This window comes from Mesocricetus auratus, unplaced genomic scaffold (assembly GCF_017639785.1).
Source record: "Mesocricetus auratus isolate SY011 unplaced genomic scaffold, BCM_Maur_2.0 Super-Scaffold_100707, whole genome shotgun sequence".
Classification (NCBI taxonomy): Eukaryota; Metazoa; Chordata; class Mammalia; order Rodentia; family Cricetidae; genus Mesocricetus; species Mesocricetus auratus.
The window spans coordinates 16,804,399-16,824,042 of NW_024429269.1; positions in this window are offsets into that span (position 1 = coordinate 16,804,399).

Consider the following 19,644-nt stretch of genomic DNA (forward strand, 5'->3'; position numbering starts at 1 on the left):
GCCTCTAAATAGGAGTACGGGGAAAGCCATGCTGTGACACCTACTATGTGGCATTGGACAATGTATCATTCTTCACACATACCATTTCCTTTTCTGTAAATAACTTTGTACCCTTTTGGCACTGGCTACTATAGTTTGGCAAATATCATTTTCACTTAGGCCTCACACAGTAGATCCTACCACCAATCACATGTAGAAATATGGAATTCAAGCAAGAAAACTGTGAAGCAATATGACAAAATCCAGTCATCTAGTAAATGGTAGGTCCAGAACTTCAACATCAGAACTGGAACATTGCTCCACTGTTCAAGGAGGGAAGATCCAAGTGCTTTGGCGTGTCCACTAAGCACTAAACAAGGAGACACGAGGGAATCACACAGTGCAGTAGCTCTGCTACCTTGGACACTTGCTGGATCTGCTTACTGTGTCCTCCACTAAAGAACAGCAGAGACACAGAGAGGTTGCAGTGTCTACCCTCAAGACAAAGCCCATGAAGTCTTCTGAGGTCTACTTGGCAGTTCATCCTAATGACAGCTATCATGCATTTTCACAGGCATTTGTGTTGTGTCATATGTCTTACTGTCAATGGGAAACACCATGCATTACACTGGGAGAGTGGAGGCAGAGTGGAAGACAACAAGATCTCACTGTGCCATGTTACTCACAGCAGCTTGTTCTCCATCAATGACTTGCTTTTACCTCTCAAAATATTTCTGGAGTATAAAAAGGGACACACAATTCAGTTAGCAAAAAAATAAACAAACAAAAAATAACCCACCATAGGAAACAAGACTAAGCTCTATATCTAAATCACTCCTTTGCTCTACATCCCCAAACCTCTATGCATCAGGAATGAATCTCCATCCCAGAGTCCCTGTGCATCAGGACTGAATCTCCATCCCAAAGCTCCTATGCATCAAGAATGAATCTCCATCCCAGAGCCCCTGTGCATCAGGAATGAATCTCCATTACAGAGACCCTGCACATCAGGAATGAATCTCCATCCCAAAGTCCCTAGGCATCAGGAAGGAATCTCCATCCCAAGGACCCTATTCATCAGGAATGAATCTCCATTCCAAAGCCCCTAGGGATCAGGAAGGAATCTGCATCCCAAAGCTCCACTCTTCATGAATCAGGGTCATATCTGACATCAGTAGATCAAGCTCCAGAGCTGTCTGCATGAATCCTTCCTGGCATGATTATCACAAACTCTGACTTCAGATCACTAGGACAGTTGCTGATACAACTAGGCTGTCTCTCAATTTAACTCATAGGCAGTAGAAGGCAGCCAGGAGCTCAGCTCTGATAGCAAAATAATTCGGTTAGATGGCAGACGGCAGAGATGCAGTCAAAAACTTCCCTTTGAGTCTCAGAAAGACAAATATTGCATATTTTCTCTCATATATATATCCTAGATTTCAATGTGTTTATACTGTAGTGACCAGCCCCCCATTTTAGAAGTCATTACAAGCTAACATGTGCTGGCATGACCTTGCCACTCCTGTCCTGGTCACTAAGGTCAGATGGCCCCCTCGTGGCAAGGAACCATCAGGAGTTAGCTGGTGGCACTGTGCTTTATGGCTCTGGGTGTGCTTTACAGACAGACAAGGGCACAACAGTGATGTGCCGAGTATAGCAACTGCCCTGTGAGGACCTATGGGCCATAACAACCAGTTGAGCAATCAACACAGGGCGGGTCACCCAAATCTGGAAGCACACCAATCCTGAGATTGTTTCATACCCCTAGACACTCTCCTTATGCTGCCCTTTAAGATCCCTGCCTCTAGGTTGCTTGGGGTCTTTCTCCAGCCACTCACCATGGTGTCGGGGTGAAGGGCCCTAGCTAATGGGGTTAGCTCATTAAACATCTACAATAAAAGAGACTTTGCTTTGGCATCGAAATGGATTTTCTTTCAGTGTTCATATGCAGATTGGACAGCTGACACCACTGTTGAATTGCAGCGTGCTAGTTGAGTGAAAGAAGCCAAACATGGGAGGAGGCACACTGAGACTTTTTATTATTCCAGCATCCACAGTGATCTCAAGAGAGAATGACACAACTCTGCATTGTTGTCACTCAGGTGAAGGTTGGAGGCTGTTAAAGGAGTTCCTTCATGGCAATCTAGAGTAGAGGACATTTTCAATAATGACACAGATGGGACTACTTGGACATCAACAAGCATACATTTTATGAACTCTGTGCTTATGCTTTATGTCCTTATGCTCTGATGTATTTAAAATTAGGAGAGGGGAAGAAAAAGACAGTCCTCAAAACCATTGACAGAACCATTGACATCCTGAAAAGAAAAAGTTACTACTTCTAAGACAGACAGACATACATAGTCCTCCTGAGAAGGAGAAAGAGACAAGATCACCTGAGTTAATTGGGAGCATGGGGGAAGGAGAGAGGGAGTTAGGAAAAAGACAAAGGGAGAAGAGGAGGGGAGAGGAGGACAGGAGAAAGCAGGAAGATCAAATCAGGGGAAAAATAGAGGAGAGAAGGAAAAGAGATACCATAATAGAAGGAGCCATTGCAGGTTTAAAGAGAAATTTGGCATTAGGGTAATGCCCAGTGATATATAAGGTTGATCTCAACTAATATTCTAAGCAATAGTTGAGAGGCTACCTTAAATGCCCTCCTCTGATAATGAGATTGATGACTACCTTATATGCCATCCTAGAGCCTTCATCCAGTAGCTAATTGAAGCAAAATCAAATACCCACAGGTGAACACTGAGCTGAACTCTGAATTCCAGGTGTACAGAGAGGGAATGATGGGCAAAGGGTCAAGAACAGGCTGGAGAAACACACAGAAACAGCTGACCTGAACAGACGGTTGCTCATGGACTCCAGACTGATAGCTGGGCAACCAGGATAGGACTGTACCAGACTCCCTGAATATGGATGTCAGTTTGGATGTCTGGTTAACCTACAGGGCCTCTGGTAATGGATCAGTATTTATTCCTAGTACATGAATGGAGTTTGGAAGCCCACTCCACATAGACGTACACTTTCTCATCCTAGATGGGGAGGGTCAAGGCACTGCTCCAAATGATATGACAGACTTTGGAGATTCCACATGGAAGGCCTCACTCTCCTTGGGGAACAGAAAGGGGATGAGATAAGGGGTGGGTTAGGGGCTGGGGGAGGGGAGGGAGACAGAACTGGGTTTGACATGTAAAAGAAGTATGTTTCTAATTTAAGTTTAAGGGAAAAAAGGTGCTCCTTGAGGGGAGGCCTAGATAAAGAGTGTGCAGCCTGGGGCCAACAGCATAACACTGTTTTGATTTATAAACATATGTGCTTTTAATGTATTTTAATACATTTTAGAAGGAAGAAAGTAAAGTACCAATATATGAGGAACATATGTGCTCTGACAGCATCCCCAGGCATTGTTAAACAGGAGGACACTGGTCTTACCATGACCATTTCTTGAACTGATGTTAATGAAGGACAGTAGAATTGAGAAAATAAAGTTACTAACCACATAGTATTATTTCTAATATTTTGAGGATGACAGAGATGAAACATCAGCCTTTCACTCATAATCACATTGTTAGATTATTATGAACAATGATAATATTTCATAAAAGTGTGTGCACCTGTGCAGTCTCTTTCCATGAAACCCAATACTAGAATCCTGTTACTCCCTACACCAGTTGTAACTTTGCCATGTAAGGGAAGCTCTGTAGACCTATGTCTGTGAACAGGCAACTGTCTGGGTCAGAGAATGAGATTGTTGGGCATCTCTTTGCTCTGGATAAATAAGTAATTTTTTGTCTGTGACACTGCTTAGGAGGAGCTCATTAATATGGGGTAATTACTTATTTGTGGAGAACAAATGACAAGGAAGCTTTTGTGCTTATCCTGAAGCCCAGGGCTTGGATGTAACTACATAAGAGGCCACAGAGGTCTTCAAGCTTAGTAGTAGCATTGTGGGGAGAGCTTGCATTCTTTGGTACTGTGGCTTTAAGTCTTTCTGTTTTCATCCACAGAAAAAGATATAAGAGGTTGTAAGGTGAGAAGGAATCCAGCCTGGCCCTATTCCAAGATCTTGACTAAACCAATGTAGTTCTATGTAACTACAGTGTAGGTCAGTACCACCTCCATCTTGGAATTCAGGGTAACAGGGTTCAGATTCCTATATCTTTCCCTTACAAGACTGGTTAGGAAAATAAAGTAAAACAAAACAAAACAAAACAACTAATGTGAAAGAAATGTCTTCCATTTCCAGCAGACTCTTCCTGTGAGATTACATAAGCATCATTCCACCCTTTGTTGGGATCTAAGAAGCAGCTCTGAGGGTTTGTGTCAGAGCTGCAGGTGCCAGCTGCACACTGTGCATCTGTAGCACAGAAATATGCTGCCGTATCTTCAGGCCGGGCAGCAGTGATGGAGAGGGAACTGCTCTGGGTGGAGGTGCTCAGGGTCACTCTTAGTCTTCCACTCTGTTTCTCTTTCTCATTTGAGCGTATTAAGATTAGCATGGCAGGGCCTCTGCCTGAGTCCTGTCTGTACCACTGTAGGTTTCTTATGGATGTTTTGTAACTGCAGTTCACAGTGACGTTTTCACCCTCCTGAATGCTCAAGACCCAAGGATTCTCTTCTCCTTGCAGGCTGTTTACCCCTTTGTAGAAACACAGACCAGAGAACAGGACTCAGTGGTTATGTTTTCAAACTGCATCTGCAGATTGATAAGAAGGGTTCATCTCACATGTATGTGGTTGAAAGCTGTTTTTTAAGGCTATGAAGCCTCTCATTACAGTCTTTTGGCCTTTAGTGTTCCCTGCTTATTAAACTCAGTCATTATTGTGGTCATTAGCTTATTTTCTTTTTTATATACTTGGAATTTTGACAATCAAAGCATGAAGAAAGCTCTGATCTATCTCTTAATTTTACTATTCGTGTCTCTGGCTTAACATGATCCTCAGAATTTTGAGAGCTACTGTGAAGATGGACCAGATACTCTGAACCACACCCAAAGCAAGAACATGGGCAGAGCTATGCATGAAATGGGAAGGTAATTGATGGAGACTGATATCACATCCCATTAAGTATACAGCCATTGAGTCAACGAATCATTGTGCCAGTTTCTCAGAGAGATAGGAATCGATCTTCAAAAGAGCCAGCTATACCACTCTTGTGTACATAGCCGAGGAATATTCCATGCTATTATAGAGACACTACTCAATCATGTTCATTGCTGCTCTATCCAAAGAGTCAGAAATTGGAAGCAATACAGAACAGATAAAGAAAATGTGCTCCATTTATACAATGGAATATTACTCATTCTTTGTATTTAAAAATTGACACCATGAGATTTTTAGGCATTTGAATGGAAATAGAAAAAAATCAACCTGATTGAGGTATCCCAGACTCACAAGACATATATGGTATTATTCTCTCATTATTTCAGCCAGATCTCATACTTTGAACTCTGATCCTTCCTTTAGCCATCACACATGTAGGTGTCTAATCTAGGATTGTGGTTGCAGCTGAGCAAAGCTATGAAGTGAGAGTTTTAACAAAAACAGTTTCCAACTAATGACTATTTCAAGAAACCCTTGATGAATCCTTTCTTCCCTTTGCAGGTCTGTTTTGTCAGTGTGTGACAGATGTGACATCAAATATCTTGAGAGACTGAGGAAAAAGGAGTTATTACTAACTCTATGGGAGATCTGTTAATGTATGAAAACATTTTCATGTACCGATACATGATAAAAATCAGAACCATTGAATGAACTTGGAGAAAGGCTTCTGAGAGCACCAAGATGAATATACTAAGTTAGGGGACCTATTCAACACTGCAACTTAATAGGTGATAAATGGAGATACTTATGGTGGCACAATTCTGTCATCCCAGAATTTGGGTTGATGAAACAGGAGAATCATGACTTTTTTATCATTTTTTATTTTAATTTTAAATAGCTTGTTTTACATGTCAATCCCAGTTCCCTCTCCCTCCCCTCTTCCCGCACTCCCCTTCCCCCCCTCCCTCCCACCCTATTGCCAAATCCTTCCACATAGGGGATATCTAGAGTCTGTCATTTTACTCTTGGTAGGGTCAAGGCACTCCCCTAAGAGTCCAGGCTGAGAGAGCATCTCTCTTTGTGCTATAGGCACATGAAGACAGTTTGTATACCAGGGATAGACACTGATCCACCGCTCAGGGCCCCATAGGTTGCCCAGGCCTTCTCACTGACACTCACATTTGGGGGGGTCCAGATCAGTCCCATGCTGGCCTCCCCACTGTCGGTCTGGGGTCCAAGAGCACTCCCCTGCTCAGATCAGCTGTCTCTGCTGGTTTTGCCAGCCCATTCTTTGCCAATTTGCTCATCACTCCTCTCTGTTACTGGGTTCCTTGGGTTCAGTTCAGTGATTAGTTGTGTGTTTGCCTCTGCTTCCATCAGTCACAGGATGAAGGCTCCCGGATGGTTATAGACATCAAGTTCATTATCAAGAATGGGCATTCAAGGTGGTCCCTCCACTATTGCTTAGCTTGCCAATTGATGTTATACCTTTAGATCACTCGAGGTCACTCTGGTGTCTGATCTGTCTTCGATCCTATGACTTTTAAGCCAGCATAGCCTCCAAAATAAAATCCTGTCTCAAAAATAAATAGAAAATGAAAATAAATACAGGATGACAACAAATGACACAGTTAACTGAGCAAATAGGGAAACTACAAATGGTAGAAAATCTTGTGAGCTCTTCACAGGACAGAGGATTGAAGCATTAAACAACAAATCTACCAAAAAATGAACCATGGATCTGAACAGAGAGCTCTCAAAAGAAGAAATACAAATAGCCAATAATTGAACCATTGAACATTGTTAGTCATCAGTGAAATGGAAGTTAATCTAATTTGATACTTCATCTCGTGCATTCAGAATATCTATTATCAAGAAATCAAATTACAGCAAATGCTGGTGAAGATGTTGGGAAATAGGGAGTCTTCATTCACCCTGTGTGAAGTACAAACTTATGGAAGTACAAACAACTATGGAAATCAATGTGAAGCATTCTTAGAAGTCTAAAAGAGGAAGTGTTGTAGGGTCCAGCTATGTAATTCCTGGATGTGTATGTGAAGGACGTTGTATCCTACTATAGAAAAAATGTTCAAGCATGTTTAATGCTGCTCTATTGACAATTTCTAGGCAATGAAATTAATCTAGATGTTTATCAAAAAATAAAGGATAATGAGGCTTTGGTGGAGATTTTATAGTACATATTTGAAATGCAGTCAAATGAAAGATGCACAGTAAACTGTGCTGAGGGTAACTGTTAGAGAGGTTGCATAAAAATTGCAGAGGGCCTTGTGCCTCAGGTGCATTTTGTTCACTGGACTATTCTTGGACAGGATTTCCTGCCTCCTGTGTGAAATTCAATTTATAAGACATACTTAAGTCTTTTAACTATAACACAAGTGTCAGATCATAAATATAGAACACACTTTTCAGTGTACCCTGAATATGGATGTGCCTTCTACCTTGTTTTCAATGTTTCCCACATATAATCTATAGTACTTGCCAGGAAATTGTGTTTGAACTTGTCTATCCTCAGAAAGTTCTTGGAAAAGCCTTTTATGTTAACTATCTAATACATGCCTGTCGGCATTTATTTACATATTTTTCTGATCATGTTTTTCTGAACTCAAACAGCCTTCTTTGGATCATTACTTTCCCTGTTATGTTTGTGTATAAAAGTACACTCAGACTGATGTAGGATTGTCTATAGCATTAGACTGCAGTCTGCCCAATTCTTTCAGATCATCAGATACCATGTCTAAAAGACAAGATCTACACAGGTTATCCAGAAAGTCAATAATATATACATATATATGGATATTATTAATCCATAAAGAAAAATGAAAAGATAGAATTTGCATAAAAATGGATGCAGTTGGAAAATCCTATACTGAGTTATCCCAGCCTCAAGAGACAGACACATGCAAATCTTAGCTTGCAATTTTTATCTGTATGCATCATGTGACAGCCAGTGTGTGTAGACATCAGGAAGCTACTCAGCTGCCCACAAGTGGGAGAAGAAGCATTAACAAGGATGAGTGGGTAAGGAATAGAGCACATGATCTGAAATTGGAAGAGGGGATTCTGGGAGGAAGGAAGTTTCTTTAAGAATGGGAAATAGGGAGATGGCAGAGGGGATAAGCCTGGGGAAGGTCAACCAAAAGTAAATACGTATGAAATTAATCTAGAGAAATTAGCTACTTCATAAGCAAGTTTTTAATATTAGGAAACAACTATTTATTTAACTGAAAGATTTTAAAGAAGTAAGGAAGTGAGAGTGCTGTAGAGATGATGGTGGTCTCTATGACATGGCATGAGGTGAGTCCCCTGGTCATGTGTATGTCCTCCAGCTCAACAAGATAGGCACATAAAGAGTGTGTACATGTTTGTGGAACCATCAACCTAAAAGAAGAGGGGGAAATATTCCAGCCAAACCAATAGTGTACCTTTCTCTTTAGGACTGGTTATGTTCAAAATATCAAAATAGATTCTCAATCAATCAAACCATCTCTACTCTTGCTCTTATTTCCCATTGCATATAAAATAGAAACAGTTTCCCCAGCCTGTGATCGGTTCTCTATCTAAGGCCTTGGCAGAACCCAGTAGGTTTGGGTGCAGGCTGCAGGTGCCTGGGGAGCACTGTGTGCTCACTGCGCACAGGTAGACTGCTGAGTCACTTGTCTGGGAGTTTCTGATGTGCAGGGAAACATGCAGGCTGGCTGTATTGGTATGAACAGTGAATCTGCCTTCTTCCTTTTCACCATTGGAGTAGATGGACACAAGCAACTCGAGGCCTTTCCCGGGATGCTGTCTGTACCACAAGAAGTTCAGAGAAGCACTATCACTGAAAGTGCAGTTGAGAGAGGCCACAGCTCCCTCAGGTACAATAAGGAATTCTGGGGTCTGCTGCACCTTCTGCTGGCTGCTCACTCCTGTGCAGAAAGACAAAGATCAGACAAACATGACTAGATGCATATGGATGCTAACTCCCCAGAATGGCTTTTCCATGGGCCTCACACCTACTTTTATTTCAGCATGAGAATATTAGTATCTCTACACTCCCTCCTAATATATGTGAAGGCAACACCCTCACATATTGTAATTGTATGTTCCCATGGAAATAGTCAAACTCACCCCTCAGTTGAAGCCAGAGTACCACTATGTAAACCCTTAAGGAATGCATTAATGTTTTCATTGAAGATTCCACACTTCAACCATAACAAACTGACTGGCATTTAGTGAGTTCAAATTCTTCTGCTGTAAGATGCATAAAAATACCCCCCAAACTGTTCATCCAATTAGAAAGAATGTCCTAGTTTTCACTGCCACATCAAAAGCTCACCTCCTCCCTCTAACCACCCCCACAACACACAGAAACACAAAGGACTATGGGAGAAATAGCCTCCGGGTCTCTGGGAAGATACTGCCATCGTGTGGATTCACCATAGTGTCAAAGAAATATTTGAAGCGCAAACTCTTCACATGTAAACTATTAAAATAAGGAATAGTTTAGTCATTTGAGAAGTTTAAGATATTTGTTCAAATTTATGCATGAGTCTACTTACACATACTTTTTCTCCAAACTTATTTTCAGCAAATCAAAGTTATTTCACTAGTCACATTTGTAATATTTTTGAAGGTCCTCTCACAATCAAATAATAGTTTATGTTCTTTATCGGCTCTCAGTGTCAGCTCATACAACCCTGCACTGTTCCTTCATAATCAATATTAAAGTCTATGTAATGAAAAATCTGTTTAAAATATAATAGATTTAAAAGAGGCTTAAAACATATGATACCAACTCACAGCCTAGATACATTTTATTTATGCATTTGTCTATTTATTCATTCATTTATTTTTGTACATGTTATGTGTGTGTTTGTGTTTGTTTGGGGGGGTGTACATGAACACAACAGTGTGTGTGTGTATACATGTGGTACATGAAGACAGGTTATAGGTCAACATCAGGTGTTGTCTTTGATTTCTTCTCACCTTGTTTTATTATTTAAGGCACATTAAAAAACCCAATCAATCAATTAGAAAAACTTTCCTAGATTTCACTGCCCCTCTTTTCTTCCCTGCTCACCCTTTCTCATACATAGATACAAAAAGAACATGAGAAATTGCCTCTGGTTCTCTCTGAAACTAGAGCTCATCATCACAGGCTGCCTTGTCAATGAACTCCATGGACTGCACTGGCATTGCCTTCACCAGTGCTGTAGATGAGGTACTGGATATTACATGTATTCTGGGTATATGGACACAGGCCTTCATGCTGAAAAAATGGGCACTTCACTGATGCATCCATTTCTCCAGTCCCTATTTTTATTAGGAGTATTAATTATACCATATACTATGCTTATTGTAAAATGGTACTACACATATATATATATATATATATATATATATATATATATATATGATATGTTTCTAACATTCACTCCACATTTCCTTCTTTTACACTCACTGGTGGACAGCTGAACTAATTCCATAATTTGTTTAAAGTGAACACTACCAAAACAGCATGATGTGCATATATCCTTATTGTGAACTACTTTGATTCTTTCAGATGCACAGCTAGGTTTGGTAAAGCTGGGTTATGTAGAATTTGTATTTTTAGGGGATTTTTAGAAAGGAAACATTTCCCTAAATTCTGTAATGGTCTCACTAATTTATATTCTGATCAACTACCTTCAAGAGTTCATTTCTCACCTTGTCCACAACATCACTGCCTTTTGTTTTCTTCAGGATAGCCTTTATATGGGGACTAAGCTGAAACCTCAGCATAGATTTTATTTGGTCAGCTGTTTCTTCAGCAAAATGATACTAGAAGTGCTTGGAATTCTCCATACACCAGTAAAAAACCATCCATAGCAAGGAAGCTGGTGATCATCTGTGGAGCACTGCGCTCCATTCCTGAGACAGAGAAGAGAACATCCTAGAAAGATAGAAGATGGAGCTGTGGAGAAAGCAAAAGATTAAGTGTTATACACTGGAATGGGAGGGTACTTAAGGTTAATCAGTTAATTGGGCTTGGATAGGGAGTTTTATTTGGCCTATGTGTCTTCTCCTTTCCACTATTAATCCTGTTTAGATACCTAACCCCTTGTCTTCCACAAGTGCTACTCAAGTTGTCTTCTGGGAAAAGAAGTTGCTGTCTAATGGAGTTTACTTTTGCATTCCTATCTATCAGTATGCCTCCAACTTTTTCTCAGCCACACCCCTCAGAGATCAACAGCAACTGTTGTCAATGATGGGGCTATGGTTGCTCTAGCTACTAAACCTGTTGCTCCCAGGTCATGCACTGAAAGTACTTTCTTTTTCAACACTTGGCAAAAGTTTTGAAGTACTTAGGAAACTCAGGGTCCTGAAATAGCTACTTAAGGATTATTCATCAATAAAGCTGTCCATGTAATCTTCTACCCCCACAAGACTCACAACCCCTACCCATCCTATCCAATTTTGTGTCCTTTGGTGCACTGTTTTATTGTCCTATCAAGGCTAGTTTGTACCACCTATATGTTCTTGTATCTGTGGCTTCTCACTGCAGTGTGTTTGATTTTATTGGGGACTACACTCTTAAAGAAACCTGACCAAGCCAGTGACAAATGCTAATCACTTGGATAGGTATGGGACTTCATGATCATCTTGGCCTGGGATTTCTCAGGTCTTGTGTGTACTATGAGAACCTCTGTGAGTTCATATGTGTGTCTTCCATGTTGTGTCCTGAAGAAGCTATTTACTTTTAGTTATCTATTGCCTCTGTCTCTAAGACTTTTTCTTATTCTTCCTCCTATTTCACAGTAACCTGTGAGTCCTGAGTGGGAGTAATGTACATATGTATACATACATAAATACATAAATACATACATACATACATAAATACATACATACATTTATATCCATTTGGGTCTGAGCATTCTGCAGTCTGTTATTCTCTGTACATTACCAAGTTTTTATTCTCAGTGTTATTCCCCATTTACAGCAAATAGAAATTTCTCTGATGGGGCTCAAAGATTCATGAATTAGTGGGTAGTATAATAAACCATTTGTGTCTATGACCTTTCAAGACATTGTTTCTTGGCACAAAAATGGTGCCATGTGTGGGATTCATCTTGCTGAGCAGGACTTAAGCAAGAAAGTCATTGCTTACTACTAAGATGTTTGTGTTATTACTGTGTGACGATATATTGTTTAGGATTTAATAAAACTTGCCTAGAGATCAGAACACAAAGATAGCCACAGCCATGGAAGCTGGGTGGTAGTGACATATTCCATTTATCGAAGTACTCAGAAGGCAAAGGCAAATGGATCTCCTTGAGTTCACCACCCAGGGCCATATGTGAGTGAAGCACTGTAAAAGACAAGCAGAACTCACGCCTTTAATCCCAGCACTAGAGAGGTATATAAGATAGAAGCAGGGTCTCAGATTCTGGCCATTATTCTCCATCTACTTTGTGGACAGGGTTCCTCCCCCAACCCTGGTAGAGGTAATAGCTCTCAGATTGCTGCTTTTCTTTTCTTTTTTTTTTTTTGAAAGTGTCTTTGTGGGTGTATGTGTTTGTGTGTGCATTTTTGTATGATATTTGTATTTGTGTGTGTGTTATGTGCTTTAGGAGATGTGCTTTTCTTTCTGAGTATGTTTGTATTTTATTTATTTATTTATTTATTTATTTTATTAATATTTTTTTATTTTCCATTTTAAATTTAGATAAGAAACAAGGTTGCTTCACAAGTCAGTACGAGGTCCCTCTCCCTTTCCATCCCCTCCTCCCGTGCCCTCCCCCCCCATCCCCCCCGTTATCCCCTCATTCCCCCAGGGAGGGTGAGGCCCTCCATGGGGGTGTCCATAGTCTGTCATTTCATATAGGGCAGGGCCAACCCCCCTTCCCCAAGAGTTCAGGGTGAGAGTGCACCTCACATTGTTCTATGGGAGTCCAGAGACCGTGTGTATACTTGGGATGGGTACTGATCTGCTGTCCAAGGCTCAATAGATTACCTAGGCCTCCTCACTGACACCCAGATTCAGGGGGTCTTGATCAGTCCCATGCTGGCTTCCCAGGCTGATGCCTGGGATTCAAGAGTTAACCTTTGTCTGGTCAGCTGTTTCTGGGGGTTCAACCAGCCCAGTCTTAATCCCTTTGATCATCAGTCCTCCCTCTCTGTTACTGGGTTTCTTGAGTTCAGCTCAGTACTTAACCAGCCAGTAAATGAAGTTTCTGTTTCCCAGACTCTCTGGCAATAGGATTGTAGGCTGGCACTCCCCAGATCTATGTCTAAAATCCATATATGAGAGAGTACATGCCATGTTTCTCTTTTTGTGACTGGGTTACCTCACTCAGGATGGTTTCTTCTAGTGTCATCCATTTGCCTGCGAATCTCATGATTCCATTATTTTTTTCTGCTGAGTAGTACTCCATTGTGTAGATGTACCACATTTTCTCTATCCATTCTTCGGGTGAGGGACATCTAGGTTGCTTCCAAGTTCTGGCTATTACAAATAAAGCTGCTATGAACATAGTGGAACAGACATCTTTGTTATATGAATGGGCATCTTTTGGATATATGCCTAAGAGTGCAGTTGCTGGGTCTTGTGGTAGGTTTATTCCCATTTTTCTGAGGAATCTCCATACTGCTTTCCAAAGTGGCTGAACCAGTTGGCACTCCCACCAGCAATGGAGGAGTGTCCCCCTTTCACCACATCCTCTCCAGCATAAATTGTCATTGGTGTTTTTGATTTTAGCCATTCTGACAGGAGTGAGATGGTATCTCAGAGTTGCTTTGATTTGCATTTCCCGGATGGCTAAGGATGTTGAGCACTTTCTCAAGTGCCTCTCAGCCATTTTAGACTCCTCTATTGAAAACTCTCTATTTAGTTCTGCAGCCCACTTCTTAATTGGGTCCTTTGCTGTTTTGGAGACTTGCTTCTTGAGTTCTTTGTAAATTTTGGAGATCAACCCTCTGTCAGATGTGGGATTAGTGAATATTTTTTCCCATTCTGTGGGCTGCCTTTTTGTCTTGCTGACTGTGTCCTTTGCCTTACAGAAGCTTCTCAGTTTCAGTAGGTTCCATTTATTAATTGTTGATCTCACTGTCTGTGCTACTGGTGTTATGTTCAGGAAGCTGTCTCCTGTACCAATTCTTTCAAGGATACCACCCACTTTCTCTTCTAAGAGGTTCAGTGTGGCTGGATTTATGTTGAGGTCTTTGATCCATTTGGACTTAAGTTTTGTGCATGGCGATAAACATGGATCGATCCGCATTTTTCTACATGCCAGTCTCCAATTATGCCAGCACCATTTGTTGAAGATGCTTTCTTTATTCCATTGTATATTTTTAGCTTCTTTGTCAAATATCAGATGTTAGTACGTGTGTGGGTTAATACCCGCATTTTCAATTCGATTCCATTGGTCTGCCTGTCTATTTTTGTGCCAATACCAAGCTGTTTTCAGGACTATAGCTCTATAATAGAGCTTGAGGTCAGGGATAGTGATGCCTCCGGACGTTGCCTTGTTGAACAGGGTTGTTTTGGCTATCCTGGGTCTTTAGTTTTTCCATACAAAGTTGATTATTGTTCTTTCAAGGTCTGTGAAGAATTGTGCTGGGATTTTAATGGGGATAGCATTGAATCTGTAGATTGCTTTTGGCAGGGTTGCCATTTTTACTACATTGATCCTACCTATCCAAGAGCATGGGAGATCTTTCCATTTTCTGAGGGCTTCTTTAATTTCTTTCTTTAAAGATTCAAAGTTCTTACGATACAGGTCTTTCACTTGTTTGGTTAGCGTTACCCCAAGGTATTTTATGTTGTTTGTGGCAATTGTAAAGGGTGATGTTTCTCTGATTTCTCTTTCAGCCCTTTTATCATCTGTATATAGTAGGGCTACTGACTTTCTTGAGTTGATCTTGTAACCTGCCACTTTGCTGAAGGTGTTAATCAGCTGTAAGAGTTCCCTGGTAGAGTTCTTTGGGTCATTTATGTAAACTATCATATCGTCTGCAAACAGTGAAAGTTTGACTTCTTCCTTCCCAATTTGTATCCCCTTGATCCCCCTTTGTTGTCGTATGGCTATAGCTAGAACTTCAAGTACCATGTTGAAAAGGTATGGAGAGAGTGGACAGCCTTGTTTTGTTCCTGATTTTAGAGGAATTGCGTTGAGTTTCTGTCCATTTAGTTTGATGTTGGCTGTTGGTTTAATGTATATGGCTTTTATTATGTTTAAGTATGTCCCTGTTATCCCAGATCTCTCCAAGACCTTTATCATGAAGGGGTGTTGGATTTTGTCAAAGGCTTTTTCAGCATCTAGTGAGATGATCATGTGATTTTTGTTTTTCAGCTTGTTTATATGGTGGATTACGTTGATGGATTTTCGTATGTTGAACCATCCCTGCATCCCTGGGATGAAACCTACTTGATCGTGGTGAATGATTGTTTTGATGTGTTCTTGGATCCGATTTGCCAGTATTTTATTGAGTATTTTTGCATCAATGTTCATGAGGGATATTGGTCTGAAGTTCTCTTTCTTGGTTGTATCTTTGTGTGGCTTGGGGATCAAGGTTATTGAAGCCTCATAGAAAGAGTTTGGCAAAGACCCTTCTGCTTCTATTGTGTGGAACACTTTGAGAAGAATTGGTATAAGCTGTTCTTTGAATTTGTGGTAGAATTCTGCACTGAGGCCATCTGGACCTGGACTTTTTTTGGTTGGGAGACTTTTGATGACAGCTTCTATTTCCATAGGGGTTATAGGTCTATTTAAATTGCTTGTCTGTTCTTGATTTAGTTTTGGCAAATGATAGCTGTCCAGGAAGTCATCCATTTCCTTTAAATTTTCCAATTTTGTCGAGTACAGGTTTCCAAATATGACCTGATTATTCTCTGGATTTCCTCAGACTCTATTGTTATATCCCCCTTTTATTTCTGATTTTGTTAATTTGTATATTCACTCTCTGCTGTTTGGTAAGTTTGGATAAAGGTTTGTCTATCTTGTTGATTTTCTCAAAGAACCAACTCTTCGTTGCATTGATTCTTTGTATTGTTTTTCTAGTTTCTACTTTATTGATTTCAGTCCTCAATTTGATTATTTCCTGGTGTCTACTCCTCCTGGGGGAGTTTGCTTCTTTGTGTTCTAGAGCTTTCAGCTGAGCTGTTAATTCTCTAGTATAACTATTCTCCAATTTCTTCAAGTGGGCACTTAGTGCTATGAACTTCCCCCGTAGCACTGCTTTCACAGTGTCTCATACTTTTGGGTATGTTGTGTCTGCATTCTCATTGAATTCGAGGAAGTCTTTAATTTCTTTTTTTATCTCTTCTTTGACCCAGGGATGGTGCAGTTGAGCATTATTCAATTTCCATGAGTTTGTAGGTTTTCTGCAATTTGTGTTGTTGTTGAATTCTAATTTTAAGGCATGGTGGTCTGATAAGATGCATGGATTTATTCCAATTTTTTTGTAGCTGCTGAGGTTTGATATGTTGCCAAGTATGTGGTCGATTTTTGAGAAGGTTCCATGTGGTGGTGAGAAGAAGGTATATTCTTTTTTATGTGGATGAAATGTTCTATAGATATCTGTTAATCCCAGTTGGGTCATTACTTCTATTAGACCCTTTGCTTCTTTGTTGAGTTTCTGTCTGGTATTCTTGTCTAGTGGTGAGAGTGGTGTGTTGAAATCTCCCACTATAACTGTGTGGGACTTTAGATGAGATTTAAGTTCTAATAATGTTTCTTTAACGAATGTGGATGCCTTTGTATTGGGGGCATAGATGTTCAGGATAGACACTTCGTCTTGGTGGGTTTCACCTGTGATGAGTATGTAATGACCTCCTTCATCTCTTTTGTTTGATTTTATTTTAAAGTCTAGTTTGTTAGATATTAGGATTGCTACCCCTGCTTATTTCTTGGGTCCATTTGATTGAAAATTTTTTTCCCAACCTTTAACTCTCAAGTAATGTCTGTTTTGAGGGTGAGGTGTGTTTCTTGTATGCAGCAGAAGGAAGGGTTCTGTCTTCGAATCCATTCTGCTAGTCTGTGTCTTTTTATGGGTGAGTTAAGGCCATTAATATTGAGGGATATTAATGACCATTGATTGCTCATCCTTCTTCGATTTGCGATGGTTGTTGTTGGTGGAATTATGGGTGGAATTTCGCCCCTTTGTTCTTTTGGCTGTTGGTAGAGAGGGATTCTCTAATGCTTATGTTTTTCTGGTTGTAGTTAGCTTCCTTGGGTTGGAGTTTTCCTTCCAAAATTTTCTGTAGGGCTGGGTTAGTGGACACATATTGGTTGGATCTAGTTTTGTCATGGAATATCTTGTTTTCTCCGTCTATAGTGATTGAGAGCTTTGCCGGGTATAGTAGTCTGGGCTGGCATCCGTGGTCTCTTAGTGTAGGTAGAATATCTATCCAGGACCTTCTGCCTTTCAGCGTTTCCATGGAGAAATCAGGTGTAATTCTGATAGGTCTGCCTTTATATGTTACTTGACCTTTTTCCTTAGCTGCTCTTAATATTCTTTCTTTATTCTGTATGTTTGGGGTCTTGATTATTATGTGGCAAGGGGATTTTTTTTGTGGTCCACTCTATTTGGTGTTCTGTAGGCTTCTTGTACCTTCATTGGCATGTCTTTCTTAAGGTTGGGAAAGTTTTCTTCTATGATTTTGTTTAATATGCCTTCTACCCCTTTGAGATGGATTTCTTCTCCTTCTTCTATACCTATTATTCTTAGGTTTGGTCTTTTCATGGTGTCCCATAATTCCTGGATGTTTTGTGTTAAGGATTTGTTGGATTTAAGGTTTTCTTTGGTTGATAAATCCATTTCTCCTAATGTATCTTCAACACTTGAGATTCTCTCTTCCATCTCTTCTATTCTGTTGGTAATGCTTGTATTGGTAGTGCCTGACAGTTTGTCCAGCTTTTCTATTTTCTGCCTTTCTTCAGCTTGTGTTTTTTTAGTGTCTCTATTTCAGTTTTCAACCCTTGCAGCGTTTGCATTGCTTCTTGCAATTTTCTGTTTATCTGTTCGTCCGTTTGTTGCCTTTTATGAATTTTTTGGTTTGTTCTTTCTTCCATTTCTTGCATTTTTTGGTTTGCTTTTTGTTCCATTTCTTGGATTTTGTGCTTTGTTTCTTCTTCCATTTCCTGCCTTTTTTGGTTTGTTTCTTCCTCCATTTTTTTCATTTTTTGCTTTGTTTTTTCTACCATTTCTTGCGTTTTTTGCTTTGTTTCTTCTTCCATTTCCTGCCTTATTTCGTATGTTTCTTCTTCTAATTCTTGCATTTTTTGCTTTGCTTTTTCTTCCATTTCTTGCATTTTTTGCTTCATTTCTTCTTCCATTTCGTGCCTTTTTTGGTTTGTTTTTTCTTCCAATTCTTGCATTTTTTGGTTTGTTTTTTCTTCCATTTCTTGCATTTTTTGGTTTGTTTTTTCTTCCATTTCTTTGAGGGATTTTCCAATATCCTCTTTTAGGGCCTCTATCATTTTCATGAAAGTGCTTTTAAGGTCGTTCTCTTCTGCTTCCTTCGCATTGGAATATTGGGGTCTTGCTGGTGTGGAGTCTCTAGAATCTGGCGGTGTCATATTTGTTTTTCTGTTGCTGACTGTGTTTTTGTATTGTCTCTTTCCCATCTCTTCTTTTAGTGGGTGCAGAAAGAGCCCCTTCCTGGTCTGGGGACCAGAGTTCCCTTTTGGTGGGTGCTAGTAAGTCCAGTAATCTGGTGGTTCTTCTATGCCTTGTCCAAATGCTGGTCCGTGGGTAGAGAAGAAGAACAGGAATCTGGGGCGCTTAGCCTCCTACCTGGTCCCCTGGACCCTATGCTGGGTCCTGTTGTACCTGATCCGGAACAGCTACTCCCCTGGTCTCCCTGGCCTCTTTGGTGGGAGAGAAGATCTGGAGTCTGGGGTGCTTGGCTCCCGCCGGGATTGGGAGCTCTGTGCAGTTCCCAGGCGATCTGCAGGCTCTGGAACACAGGCCGGGAAGCTGGCCTGTTTACCTGATGCTCCCGCCGGGATTGGGAGCTCTGTGCAGTTCCCAGGCGATCTGCAGGCTCTGGAACACAGGCCGGGAAGCTGGCCTGTTTACCTGATGCTCCGGCCGGGATTGGGAGCTCTGTGCAGTTCCCAGGCGATCTGCAGGCTCTGGAACACAGGCCGGGAAGCTGGCCTGTTTACCTGATGATGCCAGAGGGACAGCTACTTCCCTGTACTCCCAGCCTCCTCTCCTTTCCTGGAATCGTTGGTGGGAGAGAAGATCTGGAGTCTGGGGTGCTTGGCTCCCGCCAGGATTGGGAGCTCTGTGCAGTTCCCAGGCGATCTGCAGGCTCTGGAACACAGGCCGGGAAGCTGGCCTGTTTACCTGATGCTCCAGCCGGGATTGGGAGCTCTGTGCAGTTCCCAGGCCATCTGCAGGCTCTGGAACACAGGCTGGGAAGCTGGCCTGTTTACCTGATGCTCCCGCCGGGATTGGGAGCTCTGTGCAGTTCCCAGGCGATCTGCAGGCTCTGGAACACAGGCCGGGAAGCTGGCCTGTTTACCTGATGCTCCTGCCGGGATTGGGAGCTCTGTGCAGTTCCCAGGCGATCTGCAGACTCTGGAACACAGGCCGGGAAGCTGGCCTGTTTACCTGATTGCTG